Source organism: Schistocerca gregaria, chromosome 7 (assembly GCF_023897955.1).
Source record: "Schistocerca gregaria isolate iqSchGreg1 chromosome 7, iqSchGreg1.2, whole genome shotgun sequence".
Taxonomy (NCBI): domain Eukaryota; kingdom Metazoa; phylum Arthropoda; class Insecta; order Orthoptera; family Acrididae; genus Schistocerca; species Schistocerca gregaria.
In genome coordinates, this window is record NC_064926.1 from 400,529,185 (window position 1) to 400,553,426 (window position 24,242).

Sequence of the window (24,242 nt, forward strand, 5' to 3'; positions counted from 1 at the left end):
GTTGTCGTCTTGGCTTTTAATATAATTCAAGGATCCACGAAGGCTAAAGCAGCCGGCGAGCAACTCTAGTCCTTTGGTCTTTCCATGACTTTCGTCCACTCACCGTATTTCTCTTTAAGAGTTGAATACCGTAACTTAAGAAATTTCAGAATGTGTACAATAATTACAGAATTTGTAGCTAGAACACTCAACACAGTCTCTGGCTTTGAGAATCCAATTTCAGAAGCCCTAAACTTTGTGACGTACAAGTAGAGACTACCTGCACTGATGACCATTAAAATTTTTCTGTCAGATAGAACAGAATATAACGAATTTTACTTATTCTGATTACGCAGCATAGTATCAAGGATACACTATTAAATCTATAGGTGATTTTGGGGCACACGGAGTGTGAAACTTGTAGTGAGGTGACAAAAGTCATGGGATACATCACTAATATCGTGTAGAACCTCCTTTTGACCAGCATAGTGCAGCAACTCGACGTGGCATGGACTCAACAAGTCGTTGGAAGGCCATTAGAGAAATACTGAGCCACGCTGCCTCTACAGTCGTACGTAATTGCAAAAGTGCTGATTGAACAGGATTTTGTGCACGACCTCTCGATTATGTGTCATAAATATTCGATGGAATTCATGTCGCGCGATTTGGGTGGCCAAATCATTCGCTCGAACTGTCCAGAATTTTCTTCAAACCAGTCCCAAACAATTGTGGCCGCTGACATGGCGCGTTAGTATTCGCAAAAATTCGGTCGTTTTTGGGAACATGAAGTCCGTGAATGGCTGCAAATCGTCTTCAAGTAGCCGAACATAACCATTTTCCAGTCAATTATCGATTCAGTTGGATCAGAGGAACACAGCCACGCCATTATGGAGCAACCATGAGCTTGCACAGTTCCTTGTTGACAGTCTGGGCCCGTGGCTTCTTGGGGTTTGTACCACACTCGAGCCCTATCATCAGCTCCCACCAGCTGAAATGGAGACTCATCTGGCGGTGACGGTTTTCCAGTCGCCTACAGTCCACTCAATATGAACACGAGCCAGGACAGGCGATCTTATGCTGTTGGCAGAGGTATTCGCGTCGATAGTCTGCTTCCATAGCCCACTAAAGCCAAATTTCGAAATGGAATGCCCATGCGTTTAGGTCCAACTACCATTCCAAGTTTGTTAATTCCCGTTGTGCGATATAATCACGTCGGGAACTTTGTCACATGAATCGCCTGAGTACAAATGACAGCTCCGCCTCTGCACTGCCCTTTTACACTTGATGTGCGCGATACTGCTGCCATCTGTATATGTGCTACCCCATGACATTCCTCACCTGAGTGTAGTGACAGGGCTGCTGCCTCTGACCGGAAGGGCTGTTGGGTATCAAGTCGAGACGAGCTTGGGTGATAGATATGGATGCGTCATTCCATACAACCTTACTTCCAGGCGGATTTCATCGTTCATAGTGGCGAGCGGATGGTGGTACTACATGACCAGTGATGTAGTGAAAGTGCTGGCAGGGACAGCAGACTAACATCCCCACTATCGATGTATATTCAGGTCAATTTGTAAAACAAGCTCTCTTGCGTTACCTTGTTGAAATACAGCGTTATGGAGATCTCAGAGATAGAAGGTAGGTGCAGGCCTTAATGCGATACAAGTTTAACACTGACTGTCCAAATTTCCTGTTATCCGAACCAAAGCAATCGTGTTGTCTAATCAACAGCAGCCCACGCCATCAAGCCTGGTGATGCGCCTGTGTGGCAATGAAAAATGCAATCTGGCAGTGTTCCTTTTCTTCCACAAACGGACGCGCCGATAGCGATTATAATATCCTCTTTGCTTCGGCTTTCATTAGTTATTTTGTTGCTGTAATACCAAAATATCTTTATCACTTTCGGTATCTCCATTCCTAATCTAACTCTCGCAGTGTCACACGACTGGATTGGACTACCCTCCATTACCGTTTTTTTCTCTTGTAATCTCTTTTCTGGACACTGTGTACTCCATTTAATTGATGTTTCAAGTCCTTTGCCTTCTCTGAAAGAATACAATATTATCAGTAAATACTGATATCGTTATTTGACACCTTGTTCAAATATCTCTTATCGTCCTTCACTATTTACTCTGTTTACAGATTGCATTTCATAGGGATTTGGATGCATCCCAATCTCATTCCATTCTCTCTTTTATCGGCTTTTCTTCGTACGTGCTATTGTTATAGATGAATCCTTCTTTTTGTGCAAGTCATTGATAACCGTTGAATTAGCCTTCAAACTGCAGACCAAGCCTGTCATTTCCACATACTGCAAAATGAATAGTCAGAACGAAATCAATGAAAATTACAGAAAAATTGTAGAAACATTTTAATAATGCTACTAAAAGGGAACTGTTTAATTGCTGGAAGTTCGGACTAGCCTGAAGATCTACATTCTTAACGGTTTGTCCAGGAGCTGTCTAGAGTGCTGAACATCTTAATATCATCGTTAACAGGTAGTACACGGCGCTTTTTGTTATTGTTCCAAGCAGAATCACATGGTTTCGTTTAATTAATTTTCCAACTACAAATTTACGAAGAAATTACTTGTTTTAATGTTGCCTCCACTCCTAATTAACTTACATATTATTATACGAACTCAGAATTCCTGCAGCACATCAAAGCATCCAAAGTTCCTCAGTTCAGTCTCAGATTTTATTGGGTATCTTTAATTTAATTAAAACTCTTCAAGTCATTAAGCGATCAAGAACTTTTATTAAAATTATTACTGCTGCAGCCAAGTTCAAACTATAGCAATCAAAGATTTATCATACAAAACGGCAAACATAAGTATGCGATCTAGACTTTTTGGATCTTAACATTGATTCACGTATTGATTTTAACTAGACTTGTATGCATGTGACCTCGTGAGTTCGTATTTATCCATGATAATATGGTTGTAAAGTCTTTGATGCTAATAAACTCCTCTATGATGTACAATACATGTAGTAGCTTACATGACATTTATTTACAAATACGTGAGAATTGTGATTGTTGGACTTACTGTTCCTAGGATATTACAAGTAAGACACTTCACAGTGGAACGTCGTTCTTATAGTAAAACATGAAGACATGATATATCAGTACGTCCTTGGAATAGATGTTCTGCTCGCCTTCGATGCAGCTGTCTTTGTTCAAGAGGAGACGCAGAATCTTTAAGGTGATTTGAATCTGTCAGCAAAGAAAGGAATTCGGAAGCAGTTGGCTATGGTCTATAATAAAGGAACAAACCCCGGCATTTGCCTAAATTGAAAAATGCGAAATCACAGAAAACCATTCTCAAGGTTGCCAACTGATGCATTCGACCACCTCACCTCCCGGATCCAGGGATTGCTACTTCCGCACTTCAATGCTCAGAGTTACCCAGGTCGGTGGAGAATTTGGAAAAAAAAAGATGATTATAGAATGATAACTTCACTCTGCAGCGGAATGTGCGCTGATATGAAACTTCCTGGCAGGAAGTTTCAGATTATTATACATTGTTTTAAAATAAAATGAACCGCAGCGTAACAAAATATGGAATTTTGATATTGCATATTTTCCCTTAATTGTGCATATTTGATCATTTAATAGTACATGAATGCATGTATATATTAAGATTTAATTGTGAATAGAATTCCTTGCTTCAGTTATTATAGTAGTACTAGAGCATCATCAGATTTTGGGGGTGCAAGGCGCAGTCGTCTCGGACGTATTCAAGCAGACAGTTGAAAAAACGTTTTAGAAACTAACGAACTATAAAATGTACTGTCATCACATACCTCTTCTGCTCTCCTCAAACCCCTCCCCATCGATTCTTAAGTTAAATGGTTTTCGTAACTGAGCATCACCTGGGTGTCCAGACTGGTTGACATTTTGCCATTTGGGCTACTAATGATAGTATTTCGAGCAAAATATTTTAAAAAATGTAACTATCACCGTTTGAGCGATATTATTGTTTATCAACACGATTTTCGGGCGACAAGGTAAATCCAAGCGTATTTTTATTCACAGATTTTAATGTAATGTTATTTGGTATGATGTTTACCACTCCGCTGCGTTGTGAAGTATTAAAAATTTGCAACCCTGTAGCTCTACCGCTCTCCACATAACGACCCCATTACTAACATGAAACTGCTATACATAGTTAATGCGTATTGTAGTAGTGCATACCTAATTTTAACTTACCATGACGCTAGAGGAAGACTCAAAAGTGGCTTCCCTCTTCTTTCTTGTTACCAAATTATTTATAATTGGAAATTATCACAGCAGTACATAGCTCAACGACAATAAACAGCAGCACTTAAATTAAATTCAATTGTAAGTAAGAACTAAACTGATGAACAAATCAACAACTGAGCTCAGGTAAGGCAAAACAACGCACACAGATTCTTCAGCTGATATTCAGCCTTCAGAAACAGTAGAATCAATCTCTCAATCGTCATCCGATGATATTTCACTTAATGTTCCTTCTTCATTCAAATCTGTTTGTATTTCAGGGACTACACAAAGGTTTTCTACTGATGACGTAATTCAACGATATGCTGAAGCAAAACACTAACAACTAATGAAACAATACACAACGACAAGTGAGGCAATAAACCCTAAGAAAAGTTACAGATTTTATTTTCATTGCTGTGTGTGTTTCGTTCAACATTTATTCACTGATGCACTCATCATTCTACTTTCATAATGGTACATTCTAAAATCGAGAAAACTGTTTAGACTGTGGTCATACTGACCGCAGTGGTACTGAGACCAAAAACTATATATAAATTGTAATGTGATCTAAATATAAATATTAACAAAATAGCATTGGACACAGAGAGAAAAATACATATTTTGAAAGTAATTGTTTTTGAGAACAAGGGGGATGTATATGTCAAATGTACTTGTTGGGTCAAACTGACCCCAGTGGTACTAGGATGGTTAAACCATTTTTTATGTCTGTGAATTGTTTGGGTGGAGAGCGCTTTTATCTGCTCTCAGCCCGACGCTTCGCGGGGAAGTGAAATAAAGATAAGGAGAGGAGAAAAGAGGTAGATGTACACAGATGTCAAGGAATGGTTCATGGTTTTGTTACACAGTCCTTGTGGCCTGGTTCATGTACTAAAACTACAGTTTGGTAGATTTGGTACAGTACGTAAATTACGAAGTAAATAGTAAGTTTACCGGTCGTATTGGTAGCACCAGTGAGGAAAGAAACTTAATTGAATGCGTGAGAGGGAAACTGGGAGCCTATGATTTCACTTTGTTTTTTGTTTGTTTGTTTGTTTTACATATAATTAGAACCGCACATCGTTCAGTGTTAGTCCATTGTGTATTTTATATTCTTTAAAAATATGATTTGCACTGTATAAGTAATGAAAGTATAAGTAATAAAACACAAAAAATCTATGTAATTATTGTTGTTGTTTTGTACTCAGTAGGTTGTTCTTGATCAAAGGAAAGGGTTCCTGTTATTATTTATAAGCGTGAAAATTCTTTATGAATAATAGAAACATATTTTGTATAAGCTTGACAAAGAATTGAAGCATGTTTCTGTTTTGCGGTTTTTTTTTTAAGTTTACTTTTTTAGAATAATTCTTTGTCTTTTGATTTGTACTACAATATTCCCCTGTTTCACGTGACAAATCGATAATTTTCGGATAATGTCTGACTTAAACATTCACAGTTTCTGTTTTTCTATAAACACCGTTTATTTTTAAGTAGAGGCAGGAGTGTAACTATTTAGAAGTAGAACATTTCACAGGTTTGCAGTCTTTTACATAGCCTCACTCAGTTTCTAGACGGTTCACAGCTTCCGGTTTCTAAGGGAATCTAGTAAGACAATGATCACGTACACAGACAAAGGGATCGATATGAGGTAACGCCTGATAGGTATGCAACACACCTAACGTACGGGTAACGCGGTTACGATCTTAATTGAGCAAGGCTATTAGGAAAACTGCCATAGTCTCCGATTACTTATGGTCGTCTACAGTAGCCTACGGTAGGTTTACAACTCTACTCCGTCTCTAGCGACAGCGACGTCGAACGTCGGCTGGAGCCTAAACTGTGCGGCTATTCCGAGCGGCCGTGAATCAGCGCCGTGGAGCAGCGGTGCGGGCAGCCACAGCGCGCCGCCGCCCGTCACAACACGGGCCGCCTGCGCGCCGGAACACTGGCTTTGTTTGCGCCCGCCTGCCAATCACAGCCGTCTCCATTCGGAGCGCTGCGAGCAGCTCGACGTGCAGCTCTGTTGCTTATTTACAGCCCGCCCAAAATGACGGCACCTCGAAAACAAAGTGGACCAACTAGGATTTGTGTGTAGGCTAGGTGACGTATTAACAGCGGCAACCAGCCAGTTTGTATAATTCCGCTTTCGCTATTGTAATTTTTCATTTATTTTATTAATTTTAGTATTTTTATTAATTTTATCAAGTTATATTAACATACCATGCTACGTGTCAACTGCAGATGCGTTGACTTCGTTTGCTGTCATCACCGTTGCTGTTGTGACCGTAGAAAATTTTAATTTTTATTCTTGCTTTTGTGACCATAAAAAGAGTCCAGGCTCCACTGACAAACAGCCAGCCGACATTAAGAAATAGTCCACCAGGACGTAGGGACAAGATATGCTGCGGAGGCTGCCATGTATGGCTTGTTGATCAAATAACTTAGTGTTTGACTTCCTGCCAGAGGAAGCAGCATGAATCAAACTTGCGCAATGGAAGATGCAAACACCAGGACGATAATACAGCAAGAGAGAGTGTCAGTCACGTGAGGAAAAGACTCGTGTGGAACCAAATTAAGTTGTGTGCAGCAAGAAGTGAAAGTGTCGTGTGGAACCGGAGGCATTGTTACGCAAGCCGGCCAATTAGAAACGAGAGTGTCATGTGGAACCATAGGCATTCCTGTGCAAACCGATCACTTAGAAATGAAAGGGTCGTGTGAAACAAATTAACATGTGTGCACCCAAGTACATGAGGAACGAAATAAAAGGCCAGGCAGCTGAATAACTAGGCAGAGATTGAGATGCAGATTCAGAGCCAGTGCCGGCAGTTTGGAGATTCTGCAGCGAGACGGCAGCGGGGGCCGAGTAGGCCCATAGCATCCGATACCGCTGATAAAGACTTCAACTACGAGAAAACGGCGATAGGCCCTGGTGGACACTCAGGAACTGCAGGTTGAGTAGGATTTTTAGAGTTTTTATTGGAATAGTGTTGAACAGAGGCTGTCAGTCTTTGTCTCAATTACTTAGAGAGATTTCAGTGCTAACCAAGAACAAGTGATTGCTTTGTACTTGTTTCTTATAGGTACCAGCAATTAGCTTTGAAGTAGCAAGTCCGAATAAATAGACTGAATCTTACTAAGGGGTTTATGGTTCAACACCTCACTTAAGTAAATGTGAGAATAAACTTGATAGAAACTAACCAATCTTTTCTGTCTATTGCATTTCTGTAACCTATTTTCAGGAAACTTATTTGCTTCAAACCAAGAAGATTCTCTCTCTCTCATCTCCGATACAAAGGCTGACAGCAGTTTATAACTAACCCACTGTCGTAGACGCCCCGACTGCGCTACGCAGTTCGCACTTACTTCATTCTGGTATAGTGAGGCTGTGCCAGGACGCGACATTGCGATTGCTGGTAAGATCTGACGCAAGTCCCCAGAGTAGGAAACGCTACAGCCGGTTATAGGGCTTTCGGTGTCACGCAGTGTCGAACTGTTCTGTGGAACGCTTCAATGGATATTTTATGCGATATTAGAACCTCATTCCAAACAGTGGAACTGCAGTCCTGCATCAGTTACTAGTATTATTTCAATTACCAATGGTATTGCTTTACTTTTGAACATTACAGATGTTGTACGTGTTAAAGGCAGAGACTTTCAGGGAACTTTTATATGTAGATTGACCAGTTCATAAACGACCTGTGATTCCATAGCTGGTGTGGGGTGGAAGTTGGGTGGCCGTATGCCTGTCCCCACTAGATGGCAGGGGCATCGTTTTCACACGGGCAGGGGAATCCACTTCATCGTAGCTCAACCAATTAGCACAAAATATTTGTAAATTGTATACACAAACCTACCTTTTGAATCACTTTACATATTACTGAAAACCAGATCGAAATCTCTACAATAGTTCCTGAGACTTTTGACAGGCTACGAACGCAAGTTTGTAATGGAAAAAAATATTTTTTGTGTGATACAATTACAAGTTAACAATTTTCGGGCTTTTTCCTTTACTTATGCTGTGAAATCATGATTGTTGTCACATTTCAAGATCATAGTTCAATAAGAAGTACCCTTTAGGGTTTGATGAGTGAATCTGTGAGTAAAAAGACTGGCCGTATCTTTTGATTGCATTGACTTGGAAAATAAAATTGTTTACACCGCCTAGGAATCGTAAACCGCAGAATCTGGCATGAATTTCCAGCTTGATACTTCTACTCATTCCTGAGAAAAGTAGGTTTTAACAGTCGGGCAGACAGACAAATGAAGAACAAAGTGATCCTAGAAGGGTTCTGATTTTACTACCTGAATGTCTGTTTGCTTGTTTGTCTTCTGTATGCCCCTCAATCATTCTCTCGGCTACGATTAAATTTTTGGTGAATTTTTGTGCTCACGGCCGCAAAGGTTTCTGTGGGGTAAGAGCCACCAACCACACTTAGAGGCGGGCTTGAAAAGGGTTGACAGGGACTTAATTCAGAAATTTCTTGATCAATTTCAATCAAATTTTGTCTATGTATAAATCATTTTTATAAAAAAAAAATCTTTTGGGCATAATATACGCTAACCACCCCAAGGGGTGGGGATAGAAAGACGTAAAATGTAAAATTATTCTATAATGACAGACATCAGTATCAAACCTACATTGTTTCTTGTAGCTAGACTTATTGATGACAGTCACGATGACGTTTCAGCCCTAGAGTTTTGATCAGCGGAGTGAGACAAGTGTCTGATGCCATCTATAGAAATTTACTCTAAGAATAAAACACCCCTAGCGCTCTACCTCTGAGGGTTTGGTGCGAAAAGGCGTGGCATAAAAGCATAACTTAGGAACATTTGGAACAATTCTAAACAAATTTGGTAGATACTGATTCATCATAAAAAAATCCTTCTGTGGGAGTACGATGCCCTCACAACCGCTACGGACGGAAGTGACGATAAGGAGGAGTGGCATGTAGAAACGTCTGAAAACGACCTGTTGGTATTTACTTACTGAAAGTACTTAACTTGGAAAACCTTAAAAGTGTGATGCGCGATCTATCTCTCATTTCCCTTGTTCTGTGGTCAACCACATCGTGTTTAGGAGCCAAACATTATGTCACTCAGCTGAGTACCACAACGAAAAACGCCTTTGTTTTAATGATTGCCACTCCAATTCACGTATCATATCTGTGACACTATCTCCTCTATTTCGTGATAATACCAAACGAGCTGCCCTTCTCTGTACATTTTCGATGTAATCGGTCAGTCCCACCTGATGCCGATCCCACACCGCACAGCAATATTCCAGAATACGGCGGATAAGCGCGGTGTAAGCATTTTCTTTAGTAGACCTGTTGCACCTACTAAGAGTTCTGCCAACGAATCGCAGTCTTTCGTTTGCTCTACCCCCCCCCTCCCCCCCCCCCCCCAATATTATCTGTAAGATCGTTACAATTTAGCTTACTTGTAATTGTAATCCCTAAGTATTTAGTTGAATTTAGAGCCATCGTATTTGTGTGACTTATCACGTAACCGAAATTTAGCTGTTTTCTTTTAGTACAAGAGCTCACTGGAGGCCAGGGTGGATATCTGTTGTGTTTTCTGATGAAAACTGGTTCTGTCCCGGTGCCACGACGGCCGTGTGTTGGTTAGGAGGAGGTAGTCGAGGCCTGCAACCACATTGGGCTTACATCTGGTATTATGGTCGTAGGTGCGATTTCGTGTGACTGCAGGAGTACTGTCGTGGCTATCCCACGCACACTGGCTGCAAAACTGTACGTCAATCTGTTGATTCGACCTGTTGTGGTGCCAATCATGAACAGGGTTCCAGGGGGTATTTTACAACAGGATAACACCCGCCCACATACCGCTGTTGTAACCCATCATGATCTACAGAGTGTCGACTTGTTGTGTTGGTCGGCTCGATCACCAGATCTGTCTCCAATCAAGTGCATATGAGACACCATTGGACGATTATACCAGCGGCATCCACAACCAGCATTAAGCGTGCCTCTGTTTATTGACAAAGTGCAACAAGCATGAATGCAATGAATGCAGTTTGCATGCTTGCGGTCTTCTTTCTGGCTGTTACACTAGTTATTAATGCACCAACATTTCACACTTGCAATTGCTTATCTCGCCCTTCATTAACTTGCTCTCTGCAATGTGTTCTCGGAGTTTCATCACTCTACATTTACTTTTTTTCGTGTTGCGATTTTTTTTCCGTCAGTGCATGTGAGATATGTGTCTGCTATTTATATGTGTACCTTGTTACAAAGAAAAGGTGGCTTTGCAATGCGTACCGAACACGCAAAGTAAGCTATAAACGACAAATGAATGCGGCATTTTCCCAACTATGCTGCGTTTATTGAAACGTCTCCTCCGTTCCGCAACTAGCTACGGATTTTCCACGTTGCAGCTGTACAAAAAAAAAAAGCACGCTTGATTGCTGCCAACATGCGGGAACACAGTGGTGTGAACATGAATTAATGGGCAGATAATTACCTAGAAAAGGGTTTCATACGTGTAAAAATGACAGCTTATTCACATTACGTGCTTTCGTTCAGTAGGGTTTGGAAATTTTACTGCTCTTGATGGTTTGACAGCTATATGGTGCACATAAGCCAGGAAATATACAAAAATATGACGTTGACCAAAGAATAGAAGAGATTTGTTTACGTAAATACGAGGGGACTTAAAAAAGTGATGTCCATAAGAAAAACACAGAACACGTTGAAAGACCGGCGATATGACGCTCATATTCACAGGACATGTACTTTAGTAAGCTCTGCAGAAATAATTAGCATTTCAAACACCTCGGTTCTGTTCCCTAGCAGACAGAGAGTCGGCCATGGACCCAGATTACTTGCTCCATGCGTAATGGCATCGACGCGTATAGGTTCCGAATGGCGTCCTGTGGTATAGCCGTCCACGCTGCATTCACCTGGTTCCAAAGTTAATCTGTGATATTTGACATTTTGTCACAGTGCTGCACCCGTCGTTTCACCACTCACTTTCGACTGGCGACATGTCTTGTGATCTGACGGTCCGGGGCAAGACGCTGACATCCTGTGACACAAAGAAGGAACGTGTTTGTGCAGCGACATGTGGTCGTGCATTGTCTTGTTGAAAAATGGCGTCACTTGTGTTGTGCAGAAAGGGTATGGCTACGGGTCACAGAATGTCATTCACGTAGGTCGCACTCACCACAGTGCCTTGGACATGTACCAAATGCGATTTGTGGTTGTTCCCTAATAGAATCCCACACTGAGGCCTTGGGTTGGCGCTGTAAGTCTTCTGCTAATGCAGCCACTGTGATGCCATTCCCACTGTCTGCGAAAAACCAAAAAGCGGCCTTCATTTCCAAACAAATAGAGCCTGGATGTGTCAGAAAACACTGTCTGATGCCACTCATGTGCCCAGTGACGTCGTTCCATACACCATTGCCATCTAGTATGTTTCTGCACATTCGTCAAAGGTAGAAGGAGAAGCGGACGAAGCGCAGGTATCCCATGCCATAATAAACGGCGACGGACTGTCGCCCGTGACAGTGTACGATGTGTTCCACTGTTGCGTCAGAGCCGAGGAGGACGCAGATCTGTCCTGCAGTGGCATTCGGATGAGGTGTCGAGCTTCTCGAGGGGTAGTCTGCGTGGTGCAACCTGACCCATTTTTAATTGTTCTACGGCCTTCCGTGAACCATTCTGCACATACCCGTTGCACTGCCGAAAGCCTTCTGCCCAAACGACAAGCAGTTTCCCGGATGGATGCCCGGACGCTGTAGCCAAGTGGTTCTGTGCGCTTCAGTCCGCAACCGCGCTGCTGCTGCGATCGCAGGTTCGAATCCTGCCTCGGGCATGGATGTGTGTGAGGTTCCTTAGGTTAGTTAGATTTAAGTAATTCTAAGTCTAGAGGACTGACCTCAGATGTTAAGTCCCATAGTGCTTAGAGCCATTTGAACCATTTTGAACCGGAAGGGTGCATGACATTCCCTCACGCGAATAACGCGCCTTGTTTCAGACTCAGTGATTTGACGGTATGGTTCACGCATATATCTGCGAGGCATCCTGCATGTCTGTTCAAGTCACACTGGTCCATTACTTTCGGTTTATGGCGACAACGAGAGCCGCAGGCACGTTTTACTGATGCGTGGTGTTGCGCCGCGATATTGATGTTGACCTTGAACCCGCGGTCCAGCATGGTTCAAATGTTAATTGTTTTTGCAGAACATACTAATGTACATGTCCTATGAATATGAACGTCCCATCTCTAGTCACTCGAGGTGTTTTGTTTCTTCTGAACATGAGTGTAGTTCCAGATGTTGCTCCGCGTTAAAACAATTGCGCAACAAGGGTGGCGCTTTGCCAGAAAAGGTTGTGTGTTCTGTGTTTGCTGCAGACACAGCTCTGCTGCATTACGGATTGACAGGTACGTTACAGCGTGGGAGTAAAATGAGCCGAAGTAGTACGATTGCCGTGGGCTAAACGTCCAAACTGCACACATATTAATCGTGACAGTATTCGCGGTTTAGAAACCAAATGCAGCGTGGTGTGCAGCCTTAGTGAAATGGTGCCACCAGAGTGACAAAATTGATTCTCTTCGAGGAGGACGGCCATAGACATCGAGCACATCGACCTTCTGCAGACAGTCAAGAAACTGATTTATAACAATATCAGATTTTCTAGCGACGAGGGCGTTCACAAAGCAGCTCTCCACGATCATCGTAGAGGAAATGGACAAGTGGTAGAAAATTATAGCTTTTTTTTTTATAAAAAGATGTGGCGACTATGTTGACAACTAGTGTCATCCATCTGTGTCACTTCGAAGTGCAGTTCAGCATTCAGTAAAAGTTACTTGCGGTCAGAAGCAGTCTGAAAAGCTTGTAAGGGTGTTGCGCGGGTGAGAGTGTTGAGAAATGATTGTTAAGGAAAAAATTTCGATCGCTCGACCGTTTCCGAGTTATTTGGTATTGAAGTTAGCCAATCAGGTTGTTGCGCGTGCAAATTCAAGGAGCCTCCCAGCTGCGGTGACACCGAACGTGTTTTTAGTTTGGTTTCCTCATACCCAAAAGCTTAAACTTATCACGTCCGAAAAAGGAACATCACCTGGTAATGAGCATTTCAAGGAGTGGTAACTCGCAGATCCACAGATGTCTGTGCATTATCGTATTTTAGTGCGTGCAAATGCTTGACTTTGCTAACTTCAATGCTAGATAGCTCGGACAAAGCGAAACGTATCGACGTTTTTCTTAACGATTATTTCTCACCCTAACCTCTCCTGCAACTCTCTTACAAGTTTCCCAGACTGTTTGTGAAGAGAAAAAAGAGCTAAAAAATATGAAATAAAACTTCCTGGCAGATTAAAACTGTGTGCCCGACCGAGACTCGAACTCGGGACCTTTGCCTTTCGCGGGCAAGTGCTCTACCATCTGAGCTACCGCAACACGACTGAAAATCTCATTCTCGAAACATTCCCCAGGCTGTGGCTAAGCCATGTCTCCGCAATATCGTTTCTTTCAGAAGTGCTAGTTCTGCAAGGTTCGCAGGAGAGCTTCTGTAAAGTTTGGAAAGTAGGAGACGAGGTACTGGCAGAAGCAAAGCTGTGAGTACCGGGCGTGAGTCGTGCTTCGGTAGCTCAGATGGTAGAGCACTTGCCCGCGAAAGGCAAAGGTCCCGATTTCGAGTCTCGGTCGGGCACACAGTTTTAATCTGCCAGGAAGTTTCATATCAGCGCACACTCCGCTGCAGAGTGAAAATCTCATTCTGGAAATATGAAATAATCAAATATACGATGTACCAAAATGGGACTACATATGTAATCTCTACGGAAACCACTAATAAAATAGCTACTTTGCTTTCGATTAGCCACAAGCAGAATATCAATTAAGAAATCCCTGACAGATTAAAACTGTGTGCCGGAGCGAGGCTCGAACTCGGAATCTGCGGAGGTGGTCACGAGAATGTAAGGTTTGAAGGCAGGAGACGAGGTACTAGTGGAATTAAAACTATAAGGATGCGTCATTAGTCGTGCTTGGGTATGCTTGGGTAGCTCAGTCGGTAGAGCACTTGTCATCAAAAGGCACTGGCCTCGAATTCGAGTCTCGGCCCGGCGCACAGTTTTAATGTGCCAGGAAGTTTCGTAACAGCGCACACTCCACTATAGAATGAAAATTTAATTCTGGAGAACGTCAGTTACTTCATAAGCAATTTGCTTTATATTTTCATTTACAAGTTTTGGGGTTATTTGTAATTTAAGACAATGCTAAATCTAATACATTGAATCGTCTTTAATTATTTAACTTTCGTGCGCTGATATGCGAAGACGCACACACGCTACTGCACGAAGCTAAGGCTAAATCCGACGATGAAGAAATTTAAATAAATTCAACCTTGGTGGTAAAATGCCGCATTAATTTAATAAATTTATTTTTGAGGTGCCCACTATGAAGGGGATATAAAGAAACACTTCATCATGACACTTTGTCATGAGCTGTCTAGCTTCAGCGCTGGCAAGATTTGTACAAATATTACGCCGTCCTAGGCCACAGTATTTTGTTAAATCCAATGAATATGAGCAGAAATCACATTTTTAAGGGCAAGCCGAAGCTGATGTAATGCCCAACAAGTTCATTGCACTGCTTGAAAACGGAGTTTTAACTCAAACATGCGCTGGTGTTCGACGAAGAAATAACGTTAGTGCATGAACATGACGTACTACAAATAGAACTATTCCTAACCAGTCCGTAATTCAGCTTGATATATGTCGGGAAGTTAGACCAAGGGACGGACTGTGCGATTTTCCACCTGTCTCCAGTACAAAATTTTATTCGGTAAAGTGGTGAGAGGCTGAAAAACGAGCGCTGACGTTTTCAGGTTCCACCGTACAGGATAAAAATTGTACAAATGGCTGTGAGCACTATGGGACTTAACATCGGATGTCATCTGTCCCCTAGAACTTAGAATTACTTAAACCTAACATACCTAAGGACATGACACATCCATGCCCGAGGCAGGATTCGAACCTGCGACCGTAGCGGTCGCGCGGTTCCAGACTGTAGCTCCTAAAACCTCTCGGCTACCGCTGCCGGCCATACAGGACAAATCGTTAGACGCCCCGGAATCGCTTTTTGTGGAGACTGGGTGTCGGCCACTCCACTCTGGATGTTTCACCAGAGCAGAGCGCCTGTGATATTTCAGAAAGTACTTGATGACGGTAGGTCGCCTTCTGACGATCTGGTGAGCAGCACCTACTGTTTCCGAGCAGACTTAGGATAAACATTCCGGTTGGTGATCTGGTTAGCCGTTTTCGTTTCGTAATGCAGGAATCCGTGTGGTAATTAAATTCATTTATCAAGGGAGTTATGCAGTTAAATTACGGGTGTGAACATTTTCACCAGAATGAATGGCCACGAACCGGATTTGACGGCGATCACGCGCAATTCGTAGGAATAACTGGCGAATTTATCTTCGCCTACACTGCCGTACAGAGTGTCTTCGCTTTTTGTGTGTTCACAAGAGCAACAGTGTGCGACCTCTTCCGTGGAGTGATCCTTTCTTGTTTAAGAAATCAAATATTGTACGGAACCACGAAGGTAATGTAAGTCTTGCTTGTTAAATGCTGCTAAAGTTTGAGAAGAGAACACGTCGTTTTGATAAATGTCCATTTCTTGGAGTACGATTCTCTAGTTTTTCCGTCTACATTCATTTCACATCTCCTTTCCACTTCCTTTGATTAATGAAGACAGCTATTCTTGCTCGAAAAAATGTCGTTTTAAACCATCAATGAAATTCCTTCTCTGATTAGTTGTACCGAAGCCATTTAATCAGATTCTGTTGCGCATTTTCAGATAAATCATAGGGTTCGATATCGTTATGTTCTCTTGCCGCCTTCAGATGACAAAACACTCGGTGTAAACCAAGAGAGAGGCACTGCCACCAAGTACAATTGATTGCTGAAAGGTCTATTCAACATTCAGAATAATGTTTTTCAGAATTAAGGTTACATTCAATCAATCAGTTAAGATGTTCAAATGTGTCTGCATTCCTAAGGGATCAAACTGATGATGTCATCGGTCCCTAGACTTACACACTACTTAATCTAACTTAAACTAACTTACGCTAAGAACACCACATACACACCCTGGCCCGAGGGATGACTCGAACCTCCGACGGGAAATCAGTTAAGAATAACACAGGAGTATCTTTTAATCTCATGTAGGTAACACTTGTTTCTTTGCATTTTCATGAATTTATTTCCAAAAATGGTTGCACTGGCACGCATCAGGAGTTAGTGCATTTCCCGAAGATGCTGAATGAAGCAGTATCTCTTCACGTATTACCGACTACGAGATAGCGCAAAATCACATAGACAAAGCTTGGGGTAGGAAATCAGCCGTATCCATACTGACAGAATCATCTCGGCGTTCACCTTAATCTACGAAGGGAAATCACATGAGACCTAAATCTGCAGCCATGGATTTCCTTGCAGTGTTTCGGCCGTGCCCTTTTAAAGAAATCATTCAGGCATTTGTTTGGAATGATTTCGAAAATCACGAAAACCTAAATCTGTATGAACCGAGGGGGATCATAACCGTCGTCCTCCCAAATACTAATTCGCTGCGACACCTCGCTCGGTGGTAGAAGTAAATACAGTATAAAATGCAAAGTGCCAACAGCACGAAAAGCTTTCATGAAAAACTTGAACATGGCTATTTGAGATACGAAAACGGTTCTTCACCAGATTTTCGTGTGCAAGTGAGGCTGTGTTAGATACGAGATGAAGTTATGAAACTTTAATACCATCTCGAAAAAATAAATTTAGGTAATTATTTGTTTTGTTTTGTTTGCGGATACACGACTGCACTCCTACTACACAGTGAAATCCGTCCGCTACAGTACCGCAGCGCGCCGTTAGAGGAGCTGAAACAGAGTGGTGTAGACTGTTAATAAATGGAAGTGTAGTGTGGTAATTCTTTTGTTGCATTTGAAAGGAAGCAAGGCAACAACCATCCATTCTGCGTTGATGGAAGTGCATGGAAACAACGCACCGTAGTATAACACAGTGGTTAGAAACCGCAGAGGCTTCCCCTGTCGTCAGGTGTGAGTGACGAAGAACGAAGCGACAGCTGACTCTGTTGAAGAACCGAAAAGCGCAAGAGAAGTGGATGCGCTCATGCGCTAAGACTTGTGTGCCGTAATCGAGATGAAAGCGTACAAAGAGAAAATCATCCACGGGTACGCTTTCAACACTTTGCATGATATTCTGAACGTCCTCACTAGTTCCTGCGAATGCTGAAACCTTTTCGAAAAATCCGTCGAAAAGCGACAACAGCGGAAATGTTGGCAGTACGCCAGGCCAGTCCAGATCTACTTCTACATCTACATAGATACTTCGAAACTACTGTAAGGCGCGTGGCGGAGGGTACCCTGTACCACAACTAGAGCGGCCGTCAAGAAATTGGACGCCTCAAGGTCACCCCCGCTCTATGCATTTCGGCGGCGCTAAGCGCTGTGATTTGCACAGCTCATGACTTTCTTGCCGCATGTCTGCAAGTTCGCCGTTAACAGTGCAACAAATGAGCACCAGATCAACGTTCAATGTTTCCGTTCGATATTGTATGTACATGTGTGGGTTCACTCTTTCGTGGAACGGTGTAATGTCGTGTGCTTGGTAGTGAGCGAAATGTAGGAACAAGAGCCTACACGTAGTATCACTCTACCTAGACGACGGAACGTCATTCCAAAACGATCTAAAACTTTCGAATCGAACGTACTGGAGATTTTTTTTCTGATCTGGCTGACAGTGAAGAGGCCAGGAATAGTATAAATTTTGCTCAAGTTCATAAAATGACAACAAAACCTTGTATTTCTGGATCGACTGTGTTCGGTATTAACAATGCAATAACATCGGCAGAATCTCTAGACGCGAGCACGTGTTTTGAATCTCCGAGAAAGGGATATAAATGAAAATGGAAACTAAAGGAATTTGACGATTTTGACAAAACATTAGTGCGTAGAACTATATCGATACGACGACAGAAGAGATTATCTAACAGCTAGAGAAATACAAAGTGATTTCCGTGAAAAAATTAATTATTCTGGCTCAGAGATCTCCGTTCTTTGTCTTCTACGCTCACTCGGTTTTTAATTCAGAAATTGTTAATGGAATGCAGAGTAATTGCAACAATAACAACGAAGTCTTATGTACAATGCATTTACTGCGTGCTGAGGACAGTAGTCTTGTAGTATACTTCGATAAAACTTCTGTTTTCACAAAACCAAACGAAAAAATAGATTTTGCTCGTTTTAAACTGGAATACTGGCCTGAAAGTACCTACAGTTATTTTCGCACAGCGCATATCAGCGATGAGGGTGATGGATAAAGAGACTGAAGGTCAGTAAGAGCTGCATATTCCAGGTTTATTAAGACGAGCTGGCGGCGACATACACAAGTACTCGCACGCTGTCGCGCACAGACACTCCTGTAAATGAGATGCGTTCATACGTGACACTATACAACAGCCGTGTCTCAGACGTTACCAAAATTAATTCATACTTTTCTTAACAACTTTCTCGCTGTATGTTTCTACAAGGTCAAATAGAACGCGAATTCGTCAGCGGCGAGATATGTCGTGACACAGGCGGAACAGTTTCACACCTCTTACAGGATTTTATTTTTATCTCGAAATACTGTTATGTTTCCAAGATAAATTATGTGCCACACACATCTATAGACTTTGAAAATGTTCATACATCATTTTCAATCCAAAATAATAGTGGTTCTGTTTTTCCCACAGGTCGAATTAAAAAAACATTTTTGTTGAAAATTTCTTGTAACGTTAGTTTTTTTTCATAGCAACAGGCAAGCCTTTTATTTTAGAAAGCATTTCTTCATAGTGAAGAGTAATAGTAGTGGCGTCTAATATTTTTATCAGAGTTTTAACTAAAATTAGAAATCATAACTAACTTCCAAGCTGTTTTCGTGACGCCTGCTTTAGTCATTTCCATCTCTGTTCCACTCGCAAACAGAGCGAGGGAGAAACGACTGTGTGTATGACTCCGTATGAGCCCTAATTTCTAGTACTTTATCTTTGTGGTCCTTACACGAAGTGCATGTTTGAGGCTGTAAAATCGTTCTCAGCATTAAATGGCAATTTTCTAAATTTTCTCAATAGTGTTACTCGAAAAAAAAATACTACTCTCCATGAATTCCCATTCGAGTTCCCGAAACATCTCTGTAATAACTGCGTGTTGTTCATACCTACTGGTAAAAAAAAATAACAGCCCGCCTCTGAATTGCTTCGATGTCTTCCTTTAATACGATCTGGTGTGAATCCCAAACACTCCAGCAGTACTCAAGAATAGATATCATTAGCGTCCTTTATGCGGTCGCTTTAACAGATGAACCACGCTTTACTAATATTCTCCCAATAAACTAAACTCGACCATTCGCGTTCCTTATCACAATCCCCATATGCTCATTCCATTTCATATCGCTTTGCAACTTTTTGACCAAATATTTAAAGGACGCGATTGCTTAAAGCAGCACACTTCTAACGCTGTATCAGAGCATTAGGAGCTTATTTGTTCCTACTCATCCACACAAACTTACATTTTTCTACATTTAGAGCTAGCTGGCCATTCATCACACAAACTATAAATTTTGTCTGAGTCATTTTGTATCTTGTTGTCGCTCAACGATGACGCCTTCCAGTTCACCACAGCATCTTTAGCAAACAGTCGCAGACTGCTGCCCATCTTGTCCGCCAGAAAATAACAGTGGTCTTGTCGCACTTTCCCTGGGGCAATCCTGACGATATGCTTGTCTCTGATGACCACTCGCTGTTGAGGACAACATGCTGGGTTCTGTAACTTCGAGCCACTAACATCTCTGGAAACCTACTCAATATGCTCGTACGTTTTGTTAACAGTTTGCAGTGGGGCACTGCGACAAATGAATTTCGGAAATCTAGACATATGGAATCCGCCTGTTGCCCTTCACCCGTGGTTCGCAGTATATCATGTGAGAAAAGGAGAAGCTGAAATTCGCACGAGCAATGCTTTATAAAGCCTTGCTTCCGTAACGGCATAATCAATAGGGATGAGTGCTGCCTGCTCAATATCAATATGAACCATAAATAAATAAGCACAGAAAGCAGAGGAAACGTGTGGATTGACCACCGCAGAAAGACACCAACACTCACCTATAATAGGGCAAAGTGACGCTGAGAGTCCTTTGGGACTGCTATGGCGTGGTGCTGGCAGACTAGGCTGGTAAGGGCCAAACCATCACAGGAGCGTGCGACCAGAAGCTGCTGGCGAGGTTACTGTGTGCTGTCAAGACGAACCGTCGTGCAAAGTTGTTCAAGACGGTTTTCTCCCCCACAACGACAAATCAACTCATTCTGCACGGCAGACTGTGTAACACCTGCTGCTTCTATCAACCATCAAATTTCGTCACACCAGCATTTCTCTTCAGTAATCTTCTGGCTTGGCCTCCATTCACTTGTTCCTTTTTCCTCGACCGAAGAAACGATAACGTATCAGATTTTTCCAGAATTATTTAATTATTGTTCTGGAAATATCTGACGCGCAATCATTTATTCAGTCGAGGTTCTTTTCTAGTTAAGACAGTCAAAAGGCAGATTCCTGGAACGAAGATCTCTGCCAGGTCATCCATTGTCGGGAAAAATGTGTCGCACAGAAGTGCCAAACTGCAGAGAATGGTTAACTGTGAGTATCTAGTGAAGGGCTAACGTTATCATCACGTTTAATGACAATCGGATGATTTTCTCGAGGTGATAAACTTTCGTCACCCCTCGTGCTGTACTGAACGATGTACGTTCAGATTGTGTTGACCTGAGTAAAACGGATGTTTCTACAATGGAATTTTCACTCTAGAAACATCCCCCAGGCTGTGGCTAAGCCATATCTCCGCATTATACTTTCTTCCAGGAGTGCTAGTTCTGCAGCGTTCGCAGGAGAGCTTCTGTGAAGTTTGGAAGGTAGGAGACGAGGTACTGGCGGAATTAAAGCTGTGAGGACGGGGCGTGAGTCGTGCTTGGGTAGCTCAGTCGGTAGAGCACTTGCTCGCGAAAGGCAAAGATCCCGAGTTCGAGTCTCGTCCGGCACACAGTTTTAATCTGTCAGGAAGTTCCAAAACGGATGTTATTATACGGCTGTAACAGATTCATCCGTGTCTCGTTATTAGCGTGTGAGAACGACTCAGGTAATTACCCTTCATTACAGATTTAAGATTAAATGTCATACGACATCGAAAGAAAAACTACACGCTCAAATAAAAAGAAGTATGCCAGAAAAAGTAGCTATTTTTGCTCTTATACCCCTTTATTATATGCGTATATATGCGATTACGTCCATACTCCGCAAGTCAATAAATAGAGTGATAGAACTGCCTCTACCTATGGGTATTGTGCAAACTGCAACGCCTTCAATTAACACATTCACGATTAGCATATTCTCTCGTACAGGAGAAATGAGGAGGAAAATTAATGCAGCTAACTTTTGTACTAGGATCCGTTTTCGCTAGAGGACGTAGTTTTTGAATGATTAAAGGAAAACGTACAAAAGTAACCTTTAACGCGTCTTTCTCGAATAACTCGAGAACTGCGGCGTACAGCGAGAATGTATCTCAATATAAAACTTAACTACGTTAAATTTCCTACAGAAAGGTGCTGTTCAGTTTTTCTGTAGAATTAATGGTTTGGGCGTAGAGAATATGAAAATCTCACGCGTAGTTTATAAAAGCATTGCGGGTCGCACAAAACCCATAGGCAGCATCATATGAGTCAACCTGTATGCTGTATGGCGAAGGACACATCGTACCAGTGTTAGGATTTTCTGTCTCATTACGTCTGATTACTGAGCAAGGAGCAATCCACACAGCTTTTTACGTTGTTTCCTTCTCACGATTCCCTCGCGCAATGTGCGTTGGTGGCAGCATAACAGCCACACGGTCATTCTCGAATTCTGGTTCTCTAAAATTCCCCGACAGTATTTTTAGGTAGCGGCAGCCACTGTGCCGAGAGGAAGCGCAGAAGCAGCGGCAGCAGCAGTTTCTGATAAACAGTAAATTAATGTAGTCTTTGTTTTTTTTTCAAGTGCTTCTATACGTTTGTATTTTACTGTGTAGACAAGTGATTAAAAAATTAATCGTAGTTTTTGTTTTTGCTAAAGTCTTGTGAATATCCTTGTGTAGGGCGGCTCCCTAGCGTAAATTTTCCCGTCGCCAGACACTCCGTCACGACACAATGTTTTAATTTTGTGGTAGTAGACAGTACACATTTTAGATCAGCGCATTCTAGTTTGGATATTTATCTCGTCCACTGACATTCCGGTAAACAGGATTACTAATAACAGGTCTCTGTAAATACAGCAACTTCAGTAGAGATATTTGTTTCTGTTTAATAGCTTGCGATCTCAGAGTACAGAGAGAAATTCTTTGGTATATTTTGTATAGATTTCAAACTCAGTAGCGCCATTTGAAGCCTTATATCTATTTTACACACAGGACGATATGGCTAGAGACCGTACTTGCTGTGAGCGGACACAAGGAGAGTTGGTTTCTGTCCGAAAACAGGTGGCAGCTGCGTTGGCTACCTTAACAAGCTTCTAGCTAACGCACATAGTTGCTGTGACGTCGGGGCACCAGTGACGAGACCAGAGAGACCCTTGGTGTTCTGGAATCCCCTCGTGACCCGGACGTCGCAGTGGCTTCTGATGCGCAACATCTCACTGGTCCATCCTCGCGCCATAGTGGGTGGCAGGCAGTGGTGGGTTCGCGTGTCACTGGGCGGAAGGCGAAACAGGGAGCAGGCTGTGCGGCTGGCTCCCTGCGTCTTAGCAACAGGTACGAGGTGCTACCCAGTGATGACGATAACTCTGACCCAGCACGGGATGCCTCTCCTGCTGGTCCAGGGGTCGATTTTCCTGCCCAGTCCGGACGAGTAGAGTGTGCATACGCTTTCCATTGGGAGCTCCAACGTTAGGCGAGTGATGAAGCCGCTCAGGGAGATAGCAGGCAAGGCGGGAAAGAATTCCAGTGTGTATTCGGTATGTTTGCCGGGAGGTCTCGTGCCCAATGTGGAGGAGGCCCTGCCGGCGGCTATCGAGCACACTGGGTGCAAGCGGCTGCATGTAGTGGCACATGTCGGAACGAATGACACCTGCCGCTTGGGTTCCGAAGCCATCCTCGGCTCCTTTTGGCGGTTGTCTGATTTGGTGGAGGCAGCCAGCAACTCACGCGGGGTGCAGGCTAAGCTGTCTATTTTCAGCATCGAATCCCGGGTTGATAGCGGTCCTCTGGTTTGGAGCAAAGTGGAAGGTCTACACCAGAGACTCAGACGACTCTGCGGCGGTATCACATGCGAATTTCTCGACCTCCGCTATCGGATGTAGAATTGTAGGGTTCCTCTTAATATAGCGGAGTACCTATGGCGTGCACATGGGGCTTTTTTTAAGTTAGAGAAACCCTCCCTTGGGACTGTCAGAGACTATTTGCCTGTTAAATCAGCCACAATGGCCTCAGAGACAAAAAAGACTAGTATGATTTCAGTAAACTGCAGGAGCTTCCAAGGAAAGGTACCAGAATTAGCAACGCTTACTCAAGGTTATAATGAACACATCGTATTGGGAACAGAAAGCTGGTTGAAACCAGACGTCAATGATAACGAAATCCTAAGTGGCGGCGCGTTTATTACAGTAAAAAAACTCGATAAATATAGCGAGGTTATCACGGATTCCGAATGTGAATTAATCTGGGTAAAATCGAGTATCAAAAAAAGGTCAGAAATGGTGATCGGTTGCTTCTATAGACCACCTGGGTCAGGATCTGTAGCTGTAGAGCGCTTCAGTCAGAACTTGCAGAATATCATTAGTAATTTTCGTGATTATGTCGTTGTAATAGGGGGTGACTTCAACTTAGCAGGGGTAAATTGGGAATCTTATGCCATAAGAAGTGGTGGCAGAGACAAAGATCCGTGTGGCAATGTTCGGGATGTATTGTCCGAAAATTATCTTGAGCAGATAGTT